The sequence below is a fragment of the Orcinus orca genome, chromosome 9 (assembly GCF_937001465.1).
Source record: "Orcinus orca chromosome 9, mOrcOrc1.1, whole genome shotgun sequence".
NCBI classification, from domain to species: Eukaryota; Metazoa; Chordata; class Mammalia; order Artiodactyla; family Delphinidae; genus Orcinus; species Orcinus orca.
The window spans coordinates 100,850,220-100,871,284 of record NC_064567.1 but is presented as its reverse complement, the minus strand read 5'-3'; positions in this window follow the sequence as shown (position 1 = coordinate 100,871,284).

The window sequence follows — 21,065 nt, the reverse complement described above, 5'->3', positions numbered from 1 at the left end:
ATAGGTGAGAGAAGACTTTGGTATCTCAGGCATGCAAAACATAAACAAGAATACAGAGCTGCAATTCTCAGACTTTTAGTTTCCAAACAATAGAGTCAGGGTGCCTGGAAATAATGCAGGCTCTTGAGCTCCATCCAAAGAGACCGTGACTCAGTAGGTATGGGATCAATCCAGGACCTCCATTTCTGAAAGCATCCCCGGTCACCCTGACACACGTGGTCCAGATCACACCTTGAGAAACAATGAGGAAACAAAGAGATTGGAGTCTGGTGATGAGAGATAAGATCAGCAGATATATGGATGGCATCTCAGCTACTTTGCTCACTCAGGCTATTTCAAGTGAGTATTTCTTCTTATAAATAATCTATATTTTGGTATTTCTTCTCTTCTACACATGCCTGGATGGTTATTTTGTGGAGGTGGAAAAGAGTGGGCATCAGATATATGTACATATATTCTTCTCCATTTCTTGAGCTTGGTGGACAGGTGTTGGTCTGGTCTGTTTTCTGGGCCTCTGTGAAGTGTGACCCAAGCGTCCCGAAATCCTGAGCCAGGCTTCTTTGTCTCTCACCCTGATAGTGCTGGTTCAAGACATGTTGCCTCCTATTGTGGAGAACCTGGCCATATGCTCTGGGGCTATTATAATATTCAGAGGAATTTCCTCTAACTCAGGCTAAATTGAGGCATTATAAAAATTGATATGCACTGTTGACTTTATAATTATTTTCTAGATATTCTGTAATTTGGGTATCAATTTACTCTTTGAAACATAATTTTTTAAGGTGACTGTGACTTGCCAATCTCTTTTATTCTTACCTTCTATTTTTATTTTAAGTATTATTACATGGACATAAACCAAATGTAATTTATATCATAAATACTTTGGGAAATGCATCTTAGTTTTCCTAGCAATCTGATATGGTCTTTGTAAAAAAAGGAAAACAAAATAGTATTGCAAGTGCTCTTGAAGTAAGACATTTTTTTACCATAAGTAAGACATTTTTACCATTTTTACCATTGTAGAATTTTATTTACAGAAATACCCCATACAGTGTCTCCCATGGTAATGTTTTCTCAGGATAGGGTCTCTTGGGTTCTTAATTCAACCATGCCAGTACATTAAAAACTCTCAATATGTGTTTCAGCCAGTGTCAATATAGGGAGACTTTTAAGTTTTATACAATTTTAAAATGTTTCATACCAAAACCATGTGTAATATGCAGAAGAATGAAGTTAGACCTTTACTTTACATCATATATGAGAATTAATTCAAAATGGAACGAAAACCTAAATGTAAAAGTTAAAACTATAAAATTTTCAAAGAAAACATAAGGGAAAATCTTTATGACATTGAATTTGGTGATGTTTTCTTGGATATGGCACCAAAATACAGGCAAAAAAGAAAGAAAATAGATAAACTGGACTTTATCAAAATTAAAAAAGAGAAGTTTTGCATCAAAGAACACTACCAAGAGAGTGAAAGACATGCCCCAGAATAAATAAAATATTTGTATATTGTATAACCAACAAGTGATTAATACTCAGAATATATAAATAATTACTACAATTCAAGAGCAGCAACAAAAACGCAACAAATTTAAAAGTGGGCAAAGGATTGAATGAACTTTTTTCAAAGAAGACATACAAATGTCCAATAAGCACATGAAAAAATGCTCAACATCAGTAGTGATTAAGGAAATGTGAATCAAAACCACAATGAGAACCACTTTATATCCATTAGGATGCCTATTAACGAAAAAAAAAAAGGAAAATAAGTATTGGTCAGATGTGGAGAAACTGGAACATGCTGCATTGCTAGTGGCAATGTAAGATGGTGAGCTGCTGTAGAAAACAAGTGATTCCTCAAAAATTTAAACTTAAAATTGCTGTGTGAATGAGCAATTCCACTTTTAGGCATATAACCAAAGGAATTGAAAGCAGGGACTCAAAAGAGTTCATGGCAGCATAATTTACAGTAGCCAAAGGCTGGAGGTGACCCAGGTGTCCACCAATGGTTGAATGAGTAGACAAAGTGCAATGAAATATATTTCAGTCTTTAAAAGGAGTGAGGTTCTGATACACACTAAAACATGGATGCACCTTGGGAACATTGTGCTGTGTGAAAATAGGCAGGCAACAAAGGGCAGATATTGTGTGGTTCGATTTGTGTGGGGTAGGTACTTAAGGTGGGTGGAATCATGGAGACAGATAGTAGAATGGAGGTTTCCTGAGGTTGGTAGAGGGGGAAATGGGGAGGTGGGAGGTGTTTCTTGAGTAGAGGATTTCTGTTTGGGATGATGAAAGGGCTCTAGACATGGATGAGGTGGTGTTGCTGAATTATACAATTAAAATGGTTAAAATAGTGAATTTTATGTTGTATCTGTTTTAGCATAATAAAAAATATTGTAGGAAAAGGGTCGCATTAACATTCTGAATATGATTTGTGGAATGGCAAAATCCCTCACAGACGTGAAAGATGTGAATCGAGTGCACGTGGAAACAACCTACATGTCTATCAGTAGACAAAGGGATAGAGAAGTTATAATATACACATACACATCTGTAAACAATGAGGAACTCCTGCCATTTGCAGCAATATGGAGGGATCTACAGGGCATTTTGCTAAGTTAAAGTCAGACAGAGAAAGATAAATACTGCATGATCTCACTGATATGTGGACTCTAAAAAAACACTTCCAGTTTTAAGATAAGTAAGTCCTGAGGACGTCATGCACAAGATGATTACTACAGTCAACACTGCTGTATGATACATAGGAAAGTTACTAAAATACTAAATCCTAAGATTTCTCTTCACAAGGAGAAAACATTTTTCTTCTTCTTTGTAAATTTTTATTGTAACTGTATCAGATTATGAATGTTAACTAAGCTTATTGATGTATCATTTCATAATATGTGTAAGTCAAGCAAGTATGCTGTCCATATTAAACTTATAGAGTGGTATATGTTAATGATATTTCAATAAAACTGGGAGAAAAAAAGAAAAAAGAAAAGAGAAAAGAAAAGAAGAGAATAGAAAAGAAGAGAAAAGAAAATGTCTCTAAGCAGTGACTGCCACTAGAAAAAGCTTAAAGGAGCCGCTCATTGAGAACAGTCTCAGCTGTTTTGTGTGCTGGTCCTGAAGTGGCTTTCATACAGAGCTCTTGTTTTTGCCTGGTGTTATAAAATGAGTGATAGTAAGATCAGCAAGTGCTAAAGACAACTGTGCAGGAGGAAGGACAGTAAGTGAGAAAAGAGTTTACAATTGCAGAGGCCGTGTTATTGCAGGCAAGTACCTGCCTAGACCTATATGTTAGGTGACAAGGAGAGCATTGATTAAGCATCTTTTACCTCAGCAGGGCAACTTGCTACTACTGTTATGTCATGGTTAACTGTTGTGTGTTTTCTAACTTCTCCCCATTGAAATTATGGAAAATATGGCTCATATAGCAATTGTATGCATAATATTTGATTATCAAGAACAAATTATCAACATTTAGCATGCATATGTATTAATTTTATCAGATACTTATATTATTTAGATTTCTACATCCTGATTCCTTTATGTGTCTATTTGATATAGTGTAGAACATGATGTTTTAAAATTTATTTTTCAATTTATGGCATTTTTTCTTTATATATAAGATGCTTTTTTTATACTGTTCAGTAAGATACATAAAAGTATCATTTAATTTATAGTCAGGAATTTTCTGTATTTTTACTTTCAAGTTGTTATTATATCTGGCTCTCATCACAAACATATTGCTGTATTTAAAAAGAAATAAAATCTAACTTTTTAAATATATGCAGTTAGGCATTTTAATCTTTTTTAATGGACTAGTTATGCTTGATCTAATTTTTCCTCATTTAATTTTTTTTTTCTTAAATCCTTATTTTTTTCTCCTTTTATAGTATAGTTTGGGTTTCTTTCTTTTCATTCCTAAAATTTCTTCCCTTGGGCCCATTGGCTATGAAAGATTTTTTTAATCCTTATAGTGGTTTTGCCCTTAAGTTTCTTTTTTTATTAAGAACTGTAAAAATAAACTAATATCTATTGGTGTTCTCTTTTAAAGATGAAGAGATTAACATTCTCTCCATTTCTTCCAAATCCTCCTCCATGTCTTCATTGTCCGCAAGTCTTCATCATGCAGTTAATTCAAAAAAGGAGTCTCAAAAAATTTACTCCTGAATTTTGCATATTTGTGAACACTAGAGGGTTACCTTATTATGTGAGTGAGGACACAATTTGGCCTTAAACAGTGCTGGGAAGAGTCTGATAGTGAACTGATTTTGTTCCTTAGGTTCTGCTTTTCTTGTCACCCTTTTTTTTAAACCAAATATATTTGTTTTTTAATCTGTAATGTTTTATAGCTTCAGTCTAACATAGATACATATTGATTCCAAAATTGTTTTGAAATGTGTAGGAGTTTTCAATATGCAAGGTGAGATTTTCACTAATCTAATGACAGCTTTATGTATTTTTGCCTATTTGTTACTTTCTGTCTCATTTGTAATGGCCACTGCCTAGGGTACACCATCACTTGGTCTGGGGGCCTTCTTATATGACCTCTATTATATTCTCCTTAATTGTGTTCAGCCCATAGGTAGTCACGACATAACTGTTAGGTGGTTAGGCATTAGCAGTGAGGAGGTGACAGAGGCAAAAAGACAAAAGGGGAATAATCAAGTCACATCCCAACCATCTGGGGACCCTCCCCTGACCCCACCCAGAATGGGTGAAACTATGGTCGTGTAGTGGGCAAATTATCTTGATAAAGAGAGGCACAATAACACAAGGGGACTTCCACGGGCTGCGCATGCCTAGACTAGACAGGCACCCAAACTCATTATAATAAAATTTACATGTGGTTTTGCTCCCCCTCCCCATGGGCGTTTCTTAGCCCATGGCTAAGAGGGACTGGAACCATGCCCAAGAGCTATTTAAGGTTCCACAGGCAAGACTGAGGTCTAAAGATCCAGCTCTGCAGGCATGAATGACATGTCTCCTACTAGATCCCTAGGTGGGTTGGACTGGTGCCTGACTGTGATTGGAGGGGATGGAGCAGGATCTCCAGGAGAACAGATGACAGTGTCTCTCACTGGTTCTCTGGGTCAGTGATATTGATCAGGGACTGTGGCTACGAGGGGCTGGACATGAGTATAGGACTCTTTCAGCGTCTTAGGGAGCACAGACGGGAGTGTTTCCTACAGGATCCCAGGGCTGGCAGGTCTGATGGCAGACTGTGCTTTTGATGTGTTTGTAGCCAAATACAGGGCCCTTCAGGATCTACAGTGGTACAGCCAGAAGTGTCTCCTGCTGAATTTTTGTGCCAGCAGGGCTGTTCACAGACTGCAGTTGGGAGGATCTATAGGGCTCTTTCAGAATCTCTGGGGTTACCAATGGACATGTCTCCCACTGGGACCCTGAACCTCAGGACTTATGTCAGATTGTGGCTGTCAGGAGTCTAAAGCCACTTATAGGGTTTTTTCAGGATCTCTGGAGACATAGGAGTTTCTCCAGCCTGGTCCCTGTTCCAGTAGGGCTGCTTGAGGACAGTGACTGAGAGGGGGCTGGAGTCATGTACAGGACCCTCTCAGGGTCTCTGGGGGCACAAATGGGCATGTCTCCTGCTGGTTCCTTGCTCCAGCAGACTGTTCACAGACTGTGGCTGTAATGGGCTGGGGCCCAGTTAAAGGCCCCATTCAGGATCTACAGTCTGACTGAGTTTGGTGAACTTAACTCCAAGGCTCTCAGACCATGGCTGAGAGTGACTGGAGCTTGTTCCCAGGCCGTTTCAGAGGCCACAGCCCAGACAGAGTTCTGGAAGTCTGTTACCTGATACATGTTGGGCATGAATCCTCCAGGTCTCTTGGTATATGTCACTGATGACAGGACCAAAGCCACATGGGGCTGTAGCTGATTCTTCAGGGGTTTGAAGCTGTTTCAAGCTCTCCAGTGAGGACCATGGTTTGTGGGTCTGTACTTTGGTGTGAGCCTGCCCTCCCAAGATGTCTCTCCTGGGTCTTGAGATGCACCTGGGTTTCACAGTCTCTTACCTGAATCCCAAAGCTCCCACATCAGGACTTTTGCCTGTGGATGGATGCCAAATTGTTGTTATAAAGAATTCTCCCAATCGTCCAACCACTCATTCTTTCTTCAGAAGAGCTTGCTTTCAGGAGTATGAATTGCTCAAACATTTACGAACAATGGATCCACAAAATTTTTCACTCAACCCCTTGTTTTCTCTCGGGAAGAAGTAAAAGATTTTCCAGAGTATAAATGGGACTGGGAAATTAGGAGAATTTTTCCAAAAAAACTTTTCACAAGAATAAATGGGTATCATAAAATTTGCTTAGTTTATATTTTTATCCTCATTGCTTAGCATCACTATGGAAAAATATATAGTAATTAAGGAATTGTTCATTGATCACCTACTATGTACAGGTGCCTTTCTAAGGGCTGTGACATAAAATGAGATAGATCTCCACTCTTGTGGTTTGCTTTCTAGCAGGGAGAGTTGGACAGCAGCAATAAAATAAATACATGGTATGAATAAATAAACAAGTAAAACTATATAGTATATTTTAAAGAGACAAATGTGATGGAATAGGAAAATAAAAGCATAGAGCAGGGAGAAGGCATGAAAAGCCCAACTGAAATTTTAAATAAAGTGGTTGGTTACTGTTCGCCTCCCAGGGAAGATGAAACTTGATGATTAACTTGAGGAAGGTGAAGGAGCAAGTCATGATGATATCTGGGGAGAGAGCTTTCCCAGTGGAGCAACTATCCAGTGCAAAAGCCTTAAGGCAGAAGTGTGCCTGGCACTTTCCAGGAACAATAAGGAAGGATGCGTGACCAGCGGAAGTGCCACTAGAATGGCAGAGGATGTCAAAGAGTTGATGGGTGCCCAGGTAACACGTGACTCTTAAACCAAAGTGAGGCATTTGGTCCCTACTCTGAGTTAAATGGGAAGCCATTGCAGAGTTTTGAAAGAGGAGTGGTGACCTGTATATTTAAGTTTTAAAAGTATCACTGTGGCTGCTGTGTTGGAAATGCTTTGTGTGTGATATGGGGGGAGTGGTAGGAGAGTGGAGACCAGTTAGGAGGTCAAGGTGGTGATCCAGGTGAGACAGTGATAGCCATGATCATAGGAGGGACCCGGGTCACAGACTAGGTAGAGCAGGGGAAATCAATTCTGGATGTATTTTGATGAAAGAAGTGACATTTCCTATCAGTCTTGGATTTGGAGGGCCAGAGAAAATGATGGGTGAAAAGCTGTGAGCATGAACAATTACATGAATGAAGGAATCGGGAACAGGCTTGGGGAAAGCTGGTGGGGGAAGCAGTGTTGGGATAAGATCAGAGTCACTCTTTGCACATGTTGTGTTTGAGACATCACACAGACATCTGAATGGCAGTTTCAAGCAAACAGATAGACCCAGGGCATCATTTCAGGTAGAAGTCTGGAACTGAGGTACAGATTTGTCAGACAGTAAATATCTCTTCAATATGACTTTGGTATTGGGAAGAGAAGGAAAAAACTCTAGATTAGTAGATTCAGGGGGAGATCCACATTTAAGCTCCATCATGTCTCAAAACAAAAGTTCATAAGAGTAAATGTATGTGGGAAGTAAAGTAGATTAAGAAACATTCTTCTTGATTTCACAGTTGGTTCCTATCTTCTTATACTTACCTTAAAAATATTTAAGATATATTTATAGTAATATATTTGATAGTACATGCCTTAATATATTTATTGAAATATTTCAAGAAAAAAATTTAATAAATGAGTGACCACTTGCTTTTCAGAACTTCCAAATGACAGTTATTTTCACCCATGAATAACCTGGATATATAAGTGGATTTGAGTTTGGTTTTTATTATCATATTACTTCCTTCAACAGTAACTTTCTAATTCAAACTATATTTTGTCCTCTATTAATTATATATTATGAGACCATAAATACAGAGTTTATTTCTTTAGAAAAAGTAATCTAATATGAAGTGTCTCCTGCCACTAAATCTGGTAAGAAATGTTGCACATGGTGAGCTTAAATGAACTGAGAGGAAGTGAGAAAACATGGTAGACACAGGCTTGTGGCACTGTACAATTTTTAATCTGCTGATATATCATTGGATTGCAAAAGTGGAAAACTAAAAACTGAAAGTGTTTTTCCTGTTATAGTGCTGCCAATTCTGTACTTCAATCTGGATATATCCGTGAACATAGAGGATTGAAGATTTGCACAACTGGAAAACGTGGACCCTCAGGAAGCAGAAACTCCTTTTGAAATCATAAACCTTCATTTTCCTTACAGTGGTGAGGGTGAGGTTACAGTGCCATATGCCACTGTCAGGTAGTTTCCAAGTCAGAGAAGTAAGAGGACTTCTAATCGCAGCTCCAATCATTCCCTAGAATGTGCCTCAGTGACCCCAGAGCTGAGTGATGGTAAGTAGCTAGAGCCAGGAAAGAACAAAAGAGCTGAGCACATTTTGTCATGAAAAGCAAACTCATCCAAGGAAAACTCTTGCTGGTGGTGACATTCCTGTCTATGCAGAGCAGGTGTGCCTGATTTCTGAAAAGGGCTTAGTGCTTGAAATTTTCTTTGAGCAGAATGTTTGAAATCTTGCAAGTTGGAGTGGCAAGTAAGGCAAAACCATTCCCCACATGTAGAAAAATCAGCAGAAGCTTTCAGACATATAACCACACAGCTGGGATTCTTTTTAATCAGTGTGTCAAGCTATTACTTAGAACACTGAAGATGTGGTTTTGCTTCCTGCTATGTTTCTCTGAAAAGCAGTTGAAAAGAATTGACTGGCTGCATTCAAAATATGGAGAGAAACATGAAAACTGGTACATACTATTCAATCAGGAATTTCTCTACTTTTGTTAAAACTTCAGACTTTATCATTAGCTAAATTAGAGTTAAAACACTGCCACTTAAGTAAATCACTGAGGTTGTTAAGGCCCTTATGTGACACGAAGACATTGGAGACACTGCAAAATAGCATGGTGGACAGAATACAGTGTTTTGGGTCACAGAAGTTAGATAGTAGAACTTGCTGCACGACTTTCTAGATAAAAGAAATGAATTTCACCAACTTTAAATGGACATAATGAGAATACAGACAAAAGAGTATAGATATATTATAATGAGTAAGTGAGAAAAAGTTTGTGAATATTGCTTTTCTGAATATTGAGAAAATGTAATTTCTCACACCCATTAGGATGACTTCTAAAATAAATGTCAGTAAGGATGTGGAAAAATTGGAAGCTTGTGCTCTGTTGATGGGAATGTAAACTGGTGCAGTTTCTGTGGAAAACAGTATGGATATTCCTTAAAAGATTAAAAATAGAACTACCATATGATTTAGCAATCCCACTTACTTCTGAGTATATTGCCCAAAATAATTGATAGAAGGGTCTTATAAAGGCATTTTTACACACCCATTTTCATAGTAGCATTGTCAGAGTAGCTAAAATGCAGAAGCAACCCAGGTGTCCAATGATGGATAAATGGATGAGCCAAATGTGACATCTACATACAATGGAATATGATTCAGCCTTAAAAAGGAAGGGAATTTTGCCATATGCTACAACATGGATGAACTTTGAGGACATTATGCTAAGTGAAATAAGCCAGTGACAAAAAGACAAATATTGTACATTTCCACTTACATGAGCAGCAAATACATAGAGACAAAAATAGACTGAAGAGCCAAAATAGAATGATGGTTGCCAGGCACTGGAGGGATGGGTTCATGGGGAGTTATTGTTTAATGAGTATAGAGTTTCAGTTTGGCAAGAAGAACAGTACTGAAGATGGACGGTGATGGTGGTTACAAAATAATATGCATGTACTTAGTACCACTGAGGACTACACTTGAAATGGCTAAGATGGTAAATTTTAAGTTATGTGTATTTTACCACAATAAAAATTGGAAACTTTTGTAATATTTTATTAACATCACAGTTATTATTGTGGGTCATTATGAAGAAAGTCATGGAGTTTATCACTGAAAATCAGAACCAACACATTGTTGTCAGAAAGTATTAAGAAAGGTCACAGGGTTTGAGGCATACACCAGCAGGATTCAAAAAACCAAAGATAAGTGGATGGAGAATTAATTGATGACTGTGGTCCTAACTATATTTGCTGGGACAAGATCAAGGTCAGGGAAAAAGAAACATAGTGAACATTTTTTTTTTTTTGTGGTACGCGGGCCTCTCACTGTTGTGGCCTCTCCCTTTGCGGAGCACAGGCTCCCGACGCGCAGGCTCAGCAGCCATGGCTCACGGGCCCAGCCGCTCCGCGGCATGTGGGATCTTCCCAGACCGGGGCACGAACCCATGTCCCCTGTATCGGCAGGCGGACTCTCAACCACTGTGCCACCAGGGAAGTCCGGTGGACATTTTTTTATCCATACAAAAGATAAACTAAAAGATTGAAACTATGAATAAGGAATTCCTAGTATGTTTATTTTAGAAATAGTTGCACACTCTCTACTAAGTAAAGTTAATTTTCTTTTAATCTATTGTGCAGAATAGTATAACATATACATGGTAAAAAATTAAGTAGATATACAGTAAAATAGAGGGAAAAGTACGCTTTCCTCTTCATTTCTTCCAAAAAAAAAAAAAGTTACAGCTAAATGGATTTTAAAATATAGTTATTACTTTATATTTTGTTTGTCATAACCTGTTAAAAATATTTCAAAAGAATCTCATTCATAGATAACATAATGTATAAAGCATATAATAGAGCCATGATAGCCCTACATAAAAAACAAAACAATAACAACAAATATTCAAACCAAAATACTACAGAACTCTCCTAAAATTTAGTAAATAACTAATAGAGATGAATAGAAAGTTATTCCACATACTTTAATTGAAATGATAATTAAAACTATAAGATGTAAATATGTAAATGCTATATTCTATTGAATAGAATAGAAACAAGACCCATGGCTGCCCACATTCTACTCAGGGAGATTACACAATTGTGTGGATCACTGGGAATCACCTTGGGGTGCATCTGCCACACCTGGAAGGACATATACTATGAAAGTAAATGAAACAAACAATACAACTTGTGCATATGGAATAATGTCAACCATAAACACATATTTATCAGACAATATCTTGGGCTGAAATAAATCCACTACCAAATTTTAAGAAATGGTAATACATAATTTTTGACTTAAAAATTCCTTAAAACAGAAAGGAGCACATTCTAGAAGTAGTGAGGTGAGTTTTAGCTAAAACAAACAAAGGAATAGCTAATTGCTATTAAATGTAACCAGAAAACTTAAATGCACCATATTTTTATTTTATCCTCATATACTTAGCACAGCCTCCAGACCTTGATTTCAGGATTCTGTATTATATAATGAGATTTTCACTTACCACATATTAAATCCAGTTTCAGAGACAACTTAATATCAGAGGAATTTACATATGTCCAAGGTTTTCCAGTGACCTGATCCCCCTTTTAAATTTAAATTCCCATAACTAAAGAAATGGACGTTTCAAATCCAAGGTGAGTTATCAGAATACTTGAAAATTTTCCTGACTACCCTTCTTCTTTGCTAAATATTTCTTTTCGTATCAGCTATCATACCAGATGTGAATGTAAAACATTTTTTTTTAAAATAGATCTTTACTGTAATATAATTGCTTCTCAATATTTTCTTAGTTTCTGTTGTACAAAAGAATGAATCAGGCAAAATGTTAAATGATCTTCAGACTCTAGCAATAAGATCATCCAAATAAGCAGCAGAAGTAAAGCAAGAAACAAACAAGCAAAACATTGCCATTTTATTTTGGGGGGCGGGGCGGGGGAAGTATTCCATGGGAAGTTTCTATGAGTTCTGCCCAGGAACACACCATGTGAGGCAGTGAAGCTGTTCTCATCAATCTTGAATCAACCTTTTTATTAATTCCAATCATTGCAGATAATATTTTTGAAAAATGCAATGAAAATTAAAATGTCAAAGACATATAAAAGTCCTGTTTTTAATATTACAACAAACATAAAATTGCTTGGTCATAATTTCTAAGTTTCTATAAAGTTTTCTAAATGGTTACGCTGAATTTTGTTCCTTCTCTAATCATGAACTGGTTACAAAATTTGGTGGATCTAAACCCCTGTGCAGACAAAATTATGAAGAGCAATGATACTGGAAAAATCTTCTTGATATAATTGCTAAAATTTATATAATAGAGATTTTATAGAGCTATTTATTGTAATGTTCCTTAAGGTAGGTATAGAATAATGCCAAATTAAATTTTAATAGCATACATTCTGTGAAGGACTAAATGTCCAAAGAAATAACTCTTTAATGATATAGATTTAATCTAAGGATAAACTTTAGAATAGTTGAGAAAATGTTTCACTATACATTTATGTCAGAAAATTGTCTACAAGGGCTTCCCTAGTGGCGCAGTGGTTGAGAGTCCGCCTGCCGATGCAGGGGACATGCGTTCGTGCCCCAGTCTGGGAAGATCCCACATGCCGCGGAGCGGCTGGGCCCGTGAGCCATGGCCGCTGAGCCAGCGCGTCCGGAGCCTGTGCTCCGCAACAGGAGAGGCCACAACAGTGAGAGGCCCGTGTACTGCAAAAACAACAAACAAAAAAACAACAAAAGAAGAAAATTGTCCACAAATATTATTTCTCCAAACATATTATAATAATGATTGAGGAGCAGGCAGATAGTTTAAAGTTATGCTTTCTATAAAGATCTTGCTTCAGGTAGATCAATATGTATTTTCAAACAATCACAGTCGGAAGTTCTAACATTCTTTTGAAAATCAAGCTCCATTAATAGCATATTCCTAAACAGAGAGCTACTTTACTTTAAAGAATGGATTTAAGGGAAAGAATATGATTTCATTCTAAGGATACAGTACAAGCTTGTCTCGAATAATTCGAAAATAATGATTGAAGAACTGAAATTCTGCATTATTGAATTTTCAATACTGCAACTGATAACTTTTGATTAAGATTGCCCATTGCAGTCAAACGCACATAAAGAAAACTGAATTAAACCTGTAGACATTGTCGCTAAGTAATTTCACTTTCCGGTGAACCCGAAGATGAATTATTTGATACATTTACTCTCAGATAACTTATAGATTTTATATAGTTTATGCACTTGTTGGAAAAATGCCAATTAAATATTGGATGACATCTGCCAAAATAAGTAATATGGTTTAAATATACTTGACATTGTGCCATTTTGCCATTCTGTTTGCAACTGATGAGGCTGTAGAGCTAATTGTCTGTTGAGTCCACTTTGACAGTATGAAAATAAAACCTTATACTTAGCACTGAAGAAAATCCATATAATTTTCTACCTCACAGCAGGAAGGGGTGCTTTAAGTTCATTCAAAACTGAGTTTAAATAATTAAGGTAGGTTTAAGCCATTTAAATATGTAGAAATAATAAAGTAGGGTACAATGAACTATGTTAAAAATATTAACTGATGTATTTTGAAACTATTAATTTTGACCCTTTTTATTAAATACAGGTTCTATATCTATATAAAAATAATTTAGGGATCATGTTGACTTATTACATCTTTCCCTGTATCAATCTGTGTCCACAGAATTAAAGTTTGAATGATGAATGCATATTTTGATCTTACAAAATTCTAGGATTAGATCCTGAAAAATGATGGGAAGTATAACTATGTTCCATTAAAGAATAGCCATGCCCTGGTCCTCCTGCTCTATGTGATTAATGGTGACCTCAAAACCCACACATGCAAGCTGTGGAGGATTAGACTGGCATACATTTTAGTGTGAGTAAAATAATGGGTGCTCAACTGGGAGTGAAATTTGTAAGTTTTCTATTTCAAAAATGGGATAGATGCCATTTTATGTCCAGCTAGTTGTGACAATGCCCTTGGTGTACTAAGGCCACACCAATATGAAATTAAAGGACTCTGCCAGTTGGGCTTCCCTGGTGGCACAGTGGTTAAGAATCTGCCTGCCAATGCAGGGGACACGGGTTTGAGCCCTGGTCCGGGAAGATCCCACATGCCGTGGAGCAACTAAGCCCATGAGCCACAACTACTGAGCCTGTGCTTTAGAGCCCGTGAGCCACAACTACCGAGCCTGCCTGCCTCAACTACTGAAGTCCACCCACCTAGAGCCTGTGCTCCACAACAAGAGAAGCCACTGCAGTGAGAAGCCTGCGCACCGCAACGAAGACCCAACACAGCCAAAAATAAATAAATAAATAAATTTATTAAATAAAAAAAGAGAGGAGGACTCTGCCAGTCATAATAGACTTTTGGATGGGAGAAAGTGCTTCATGAACTCTATTTTAGAGGAGTGGCTTTCATTTATTTGTGTGCATATTTATTTACTTGATTAAGTGATTAGTGATATGCAACAGGAGAATTAAAGGCATCTGAATTTCCCTTAAATTTTAAAGTTGAGAAACAATGTTTCCCATGTCTTAATCAGCATCTATTTTACATGCTAACTTTGCATTTGGTTAGATTCAACAATCTGGCCTTGGGAAGGAGCAGGTGACATTAGGTATCCCTAATGTTTCCTTAGGGATAATTACTACTAGTTTTGCAAAGCTATCATCTGGGACTTGACTTAGTTAAGACTAGGTTGTCAACAAAACAGAGACCGAGGCTATCATTGAGAACTACACTCCCAGGTAGCAGGAAAGAGGGACAGATTGAGGCAGGAAAGGAGAGAACCCATCCTGGAACGTATTATCCAGCTACTAACTGCTAAGTGAAACTGATCATTGGTTCCACAGCACATTTCCAGAGACACCTCATTAAAGGCATCCTGAGATCTTGTATGGTGGTAGGAAAAAAGGAGAATTTATTCACCTCTCCCATCTCCCGTTGATCAAATATTTTCCCCATGGGCTAACTCCAGTCACAAATGAATGAAAACATAGCAGAGAGTTCCTAGCATTCACACCAAAAAAGAAGCCACTGATGGAGCTGGTCACTAGAGCAACGGCTGGAACTAGAAACTTGAAAGGAGATAATTTTAGGTTTTCATGAGAAGCCGTTCATTCAACCATACAAGAGTTATCAAATGTCAAACTAGCAATAAAAGATAAAATACTAAGTTCCCGTTAATAAATTATTTCATTTTAAATATGTTTTTAGTTTTAGTTATGCTACAGTTTTCTGTAAGTATAGTGCCTTCTTATTAGGTTATAAGGAAAAAACTAAAACTATCATTTTCACATGTGACATTTTATAGGTTAAAGAAAGTCCCAAAGAATCTTCAAATAACCCCTGGCACTAATAAGTCAGTATAGCTTGGTCAAGGGTAAAGTATTAATATACCCATATGTCAGTAATAACAACTGGAATTTGAATTTGAAAGAAAATAAAAACATCTATAATAGTATAAAAAAAGGAGGAAGACTTAGTTCTTCACTAATTTTAACAAATCCCACGCTAATGTTAGATGTTAATACTAGGGAAAACTGTGTGTGGGGAATATGTGAACTCATTATCTTTCCAATTATTCCATAAAAATGTTCTAAAATTAATATATATATATATATATATATATATATATATATGATAATGGTAGAAAATATATCCATTATGTGAAGTGGGCCAGGATTTCCAGGTGGTAGAGCAGGAATTATTGCCAGTTTGGGAGCATTTAGCCAACGTTACGAAACTTTATAAGATGCTTGATTCCTCATCTCTAAAAGGATGTGATTATCTATAAAACCTGAATTACTGCTTCTATCTTTCTCACTGTTGTGGCCTCTCCCTTTGCGGAGCACAGGCTCCGGATGCGCAGGCTCAGCGGCCATGGCTCACGGGCCCAGCCGCTCCGCGGCATGTGGGATCCTCCCGGACCAGGGCACGAACCCGTGTCCCCTGCATTGGCAGGCGGACTTTCAACCACTGCGCCACCAGGGAAGCCCTGCTTCTATCTTTAGTGTGTGAAAATGTTTTACAGTCTCAACAAGTCCTGTTATTATTCAGTTTACTAGATAAACAATAATCTTAGTGTAGAGCTTTGAAATACTAGAATATACTTTTGAACATATGGTAAATTCTTAGTGGATGGATTGTCTGGGAGTTGAAGATTAGCAGAGGAAGGTCACGGATGAAGCAAAAAATAATTGAAACAAAACTAAGCCTATACAAAATAATTTCCCCCTTGGCTATGTCTTCGTTCTGTTTTCTATATAATACAGCACATACCTATTCAATGCTGCACACATTTGTTTTTATTTTTCCCAGTTAGCCACTATCTTTTCTTCTTTTTATAAATGCCCTTCCTTGACTTGGTTTCATTCTATTTTGTGCAAGGAAATGTTAAATATTAACATTATTTAAAGTTCAAGCTGAGTTTCTTAAATCCCACTCCATTGTTTGAATTTGATTCACCACCCAGAAGTCCCACTCAAGCACTGTTCCATTCAGACAGCTTGAAAGGAAACATTGCTCCTTCAGTTCAGATGTGAGGACAAATTGGCTTTTCCTCTTCAGGTGCCAGCTGGACACAACTGGACAGCTTGAAGTTGTCTGTCAAGTTTATTTTATGCAGAGATTTTATTTCTTATTGTCCCCAGTTTCAGTGGGCTGTACTCTCTTGTATATAAACATTAATACAGAACACCATTTTTATAGCTGTCATGATTTACCCTCATGCCTCAGTTTGAAAGGCAAGCTGTTTGAAATCCCTACTACCCCTAACACTCCACATTCTACCAACACTCCAGCTCACACATATTTCTTCTAGACAGTCAACTTTTGATATTATTTTTAAATTAATTTTGATTATCACAGATTTTGCTTTTATTTGGGCATTGTAATGTTACGTGCATTGTAACTAAATATCTCTTCACTTCTGCCTTACAATGTGTGCACAGACAGGTAAATACTCACCATTGCCAGAGAATGATACAAATCATTTTTCTCACTGATCTGCCTTCTGGTTCATAAAAAAGCAGCCTCAGGTGGGCATGGGGTAACCCAGTCTCTTCCTTTGATCTTCCTCCCGGCTCTCCTGTTTGCTCCTCTGGCCTCCACTCCAATCTCCTGGAGGTCATGTGGGCTATGGCCTAAAATATTAGCCTTTTAAAGCTCCACCATGGGAAGAATCATACCATCTTGCATAAGGATTAATCACAGGCATTTGGACACTTTAAAGTTCAGATCTATTAGTCAAACTTATTTCTTTTTGGTACTTATTAAACAAAAACCCATCAAACATAAATTTTGATTCAAGTTGATGTTTACTGGTCAACTCTCTCATTAGGCATAAAGAAAAAAAAAAAAACAAGGTCAATGTGTACCCCTGCTCATGGAATATATTATAGTGTACATATACTTAAATGCTTAAACATGATTTAAGCATTTAGAAATTCATAAAATATATCGGTTATTTTACATCATAACATTGATCAGGAATAAAGCAGCTCAAGAAAACTCCTGAATATGTCATGGGGCTGTCACTTCAAACACATCAGTATTACTGTCAGATGCTCCACCTCAGTTGCTCAAGGATGACTGAATGGCTCTGCCACAGAGTTTACAAAACGTACAAGCTCACCCACCTGCTAGCTAATTCACGTCCACCCCTGTGATTCTTGAGGATACATCTGATTGTTATAATCTAGATGAAGTGTAAAACCCTGACCATTATGGAATCAGGAAAACTTGGCTTTTATTTTCAGATTCTTAAAGCAGAATATCATTCCAATGCTTCACAAGGGTCTCATCAAATCTTTAACTCCTAAGACGGTGGGTGTGGGAGCCTGACTTTTGCTGGAATTTTGGTAGATGAGTGTATGTAAATTAACATAATTATTATGATTTCTCACAATTTTGAATTGTTTTTATTCATATAACTTAATTCATTTCTAATGTCAAGTATATTTAAAAGCTGCAGTAGGCTTTGTTATTGGTTATTACAAGTAGAGAAGAAAAAAGACATGACAAACAAAGAGACATGCATTCACAAAATGTGTGAAATGGTAGATATAGTTGTTAGGAGAATAATATCTATTGTACGTATAGACTGTTACATATTTTGAAAATTGATCGAGGAAAAAAGGGCTTTTCGAAATAGCTTGAAGCTCTTTTCTGTCAGCTGCTCTAAGTGATTACAAGTGGTACCACTCATTGTGATGCCCAGAGGAGATTGTTTTGGGAAATGGGAATTGATATGATGAAATGGGATAAAATGTATTGTACTCAATTTTCATTTCATAGCCGTTATCCAAGCTGGGTAACAGAGGTTCTACAAAGGTGGAGAGGAGAAGTCTGGGCTATGACAAATGGGTCCAATTATTTTGAAACACACTGTGCTCCTGAAGCCAGCAGCCAGGAAGACCAGTGCCTCCCTCACAGATCACATACCATCAATTTCATTATGTTGGATGAAGTTTTAATCAGTATTTGAAGTCTTTCTGTAAAGTTTCTACCTGACCAAAGAAATAGCTAACTGTGAAAATCTGATGCAATAATTAAGTTTCTGATCAAAAATGATACATTGGTTCTCCACATAGATGACTATGGGTGAGTCTTAAGGAATGGTAGAATTTGGATGAAGCCAATATATATAACCCTTGAAGAAAACATCTCTGATCATGGACTAGGAGAAAGGAGTCTGTATTTCTCAATATTGCCAGAGGTATTGTCACAATTTTAAAAATAAATCTATGTATTTAAGAGTTCTGTCAATGCTATGGATTTAAGACAAAAGTTGTGTTGCAGATTGCAAAGGGCCTACTCAAATGAACAGTGTAAGAGTTGAACCCGGAAGCATTTTATTAACCCCCTCACAAGTACCACCACCACCACCACCACTACCACCACACATACACACACAAAACTATTTTCTTTTTTACCAGAACGGTAGGATTTAAAAGCATTTATATTTTTAAAACTAATACTCTTTCTTTTATTTTTTCATCAATAGTAAAAAGATGTCTTGGCCCATCTAAAAATAAGAACAGTAACACAGGAACAAAGCTCCAATGCTTGAGCCAATAGATCACATGCTGACCTGACCACCATGTGTTCTCCATAAAAATCCTGTGTCTTAGTTTAGGGATGCAATTGAGCTATGTAATTTACCTGCAAGGTCAGAAATGCAAATGAGATAACAGAGATCAAAATGTTACCTAAGGACAACAAAAGATAAAATAGTGCTATGTTAAAGCAAACACAAACTTATTGATGAAACGATCTTCAAAAAACTCTTGTACATTAATCAATCCTATCCCACCACCAATATGTACAAAAGAGTAAGTATTCCTTAGCATACTGTATTCTACATTATATGTGTTTGATTTGAGTAGGAAAGTATAGCAGAAAGTGCTGGAAAAAAACAGATTACTCCATTTACATATTAGGCATTTCTGAACATCTTCCATGTGTCAAATATTTGGGAGAAAATCATGAAAAATAAGACATGATCATTTCTATGAGACTGTTATCTCCTGTAGGTGGTGGCAGAAATTTTAAAATTTCAATTAAAATGTGATAAAGTTTTGCCCACTTGCAGAAAATAAATTGTGTAAAATTATTCAAGTTTTTACACTGAAGTTCTCACCAGTATGATGGAAATTCAGCATTCAGGCCTTCTTGTGATGGAGGGATGAGTGTGCAATCAGGTTACACACCTGCCACACACACATACACAGAGCTTCATGGGGTTCCATATTATTACAACACATGTTTTAACATTTAAAATAACAAACTTCCTGAGAATTCTGCTGGTTGTTGTTGTCTAAGAAGATGATAACCTAGCAGTGTTTATCAACTTATTGTCAGAACTTTTTCAAAAAGTAAGATCACCAAATTGTTATATTGAATAAAGAATTATATTTATGAATTATAATTATATTTATAAAATGTTGATATGATAGGAAGTTAATAAAGAAAAACTACTAATTAGTTATAATCAAATTTTAAATTTTATCCAATTCTCATAAAGATGCAAATTAGGAAAAGTTTAATCAATGTATAACAAAGTCGTGTCAAGATATTTCATATATCAGATATGTGTTAAGCGCCTATTTTTTGTTTTGCAAAATTCAGAGTCTGTGGATAGATAGTAATTGTGTCATAGGAACTAGTCTCAAGAAATGCACAGTATAACAGAGAAGAGAAGATGAAAAATCTAAGATTACACAGTGTTATAATATCCCTATAGTAAATGATTATCAGGGAGGCTTTTTTATTTTTTATTTTTATATTTTTTCCTCAGAGGAAGAGTATCCAAATCCAGTAGAACTTGTGATTCAGGGAATGACAAAAGGGCTAATGTTTGAGAAAGGTCCTGAAAATATTTTGGAATTGGAAAAATGGAAAAGAATGGAAAGAATAGAATAAAAATCAATTGAAATTTGAAGAGTAAAACTAGTTGATAAGCATGGAGTAATAACTCAATGAAAGGCCATGATAAAGGTGCAGATGGTGAAGATGTCAAAGGCATGGAGTCACTGTATAGTAAGTAAAATAATCAGAATTTACTCTAGAAGATAATTTGATAATATTGAAGGATTTGATCAGGGATGTGACATTATTAGCTAGATATTAGAAAATTCATTCTAGTTGAAGCATGAAGTATGGGCTAGAGACAATACTTGTTATCTATGTTTTTTTTAATGATAAGCATTCTGATGTGTGAGGTGATATCTCATTGCAATTTTAATTTGTATTGGTCTGATGATTAATGATATTGAGTATCTTTCCAGGTACCTGTTAGCCATCTGCATGTCTTCTTTGGAAAATTGTTTATTAAAAACTTCTGTCCATTTTTTTTAACTGGGTTGTTTGTTTTTATGATGTTGACTTCCATGAGTTGTTTATATCTTGTGGATATTAACCCTTTATTGGTCATATTATTTGCAAATATTTTCTCCCATTCAGTAGGTTGACTTTTTGTTTTGTGGATGGTTTCCTTTGCTGTGCAAAAACTTTCACATTTAATTAGGCCCTGTTTGTTTATTTTTGCTTTTATTTTCTTTGATTTAGGAGAAGATCCAAAAATATTGCTATGGTTTATGTCAAAGTGTGTTCTGCCTATGTTTTCCTCTAG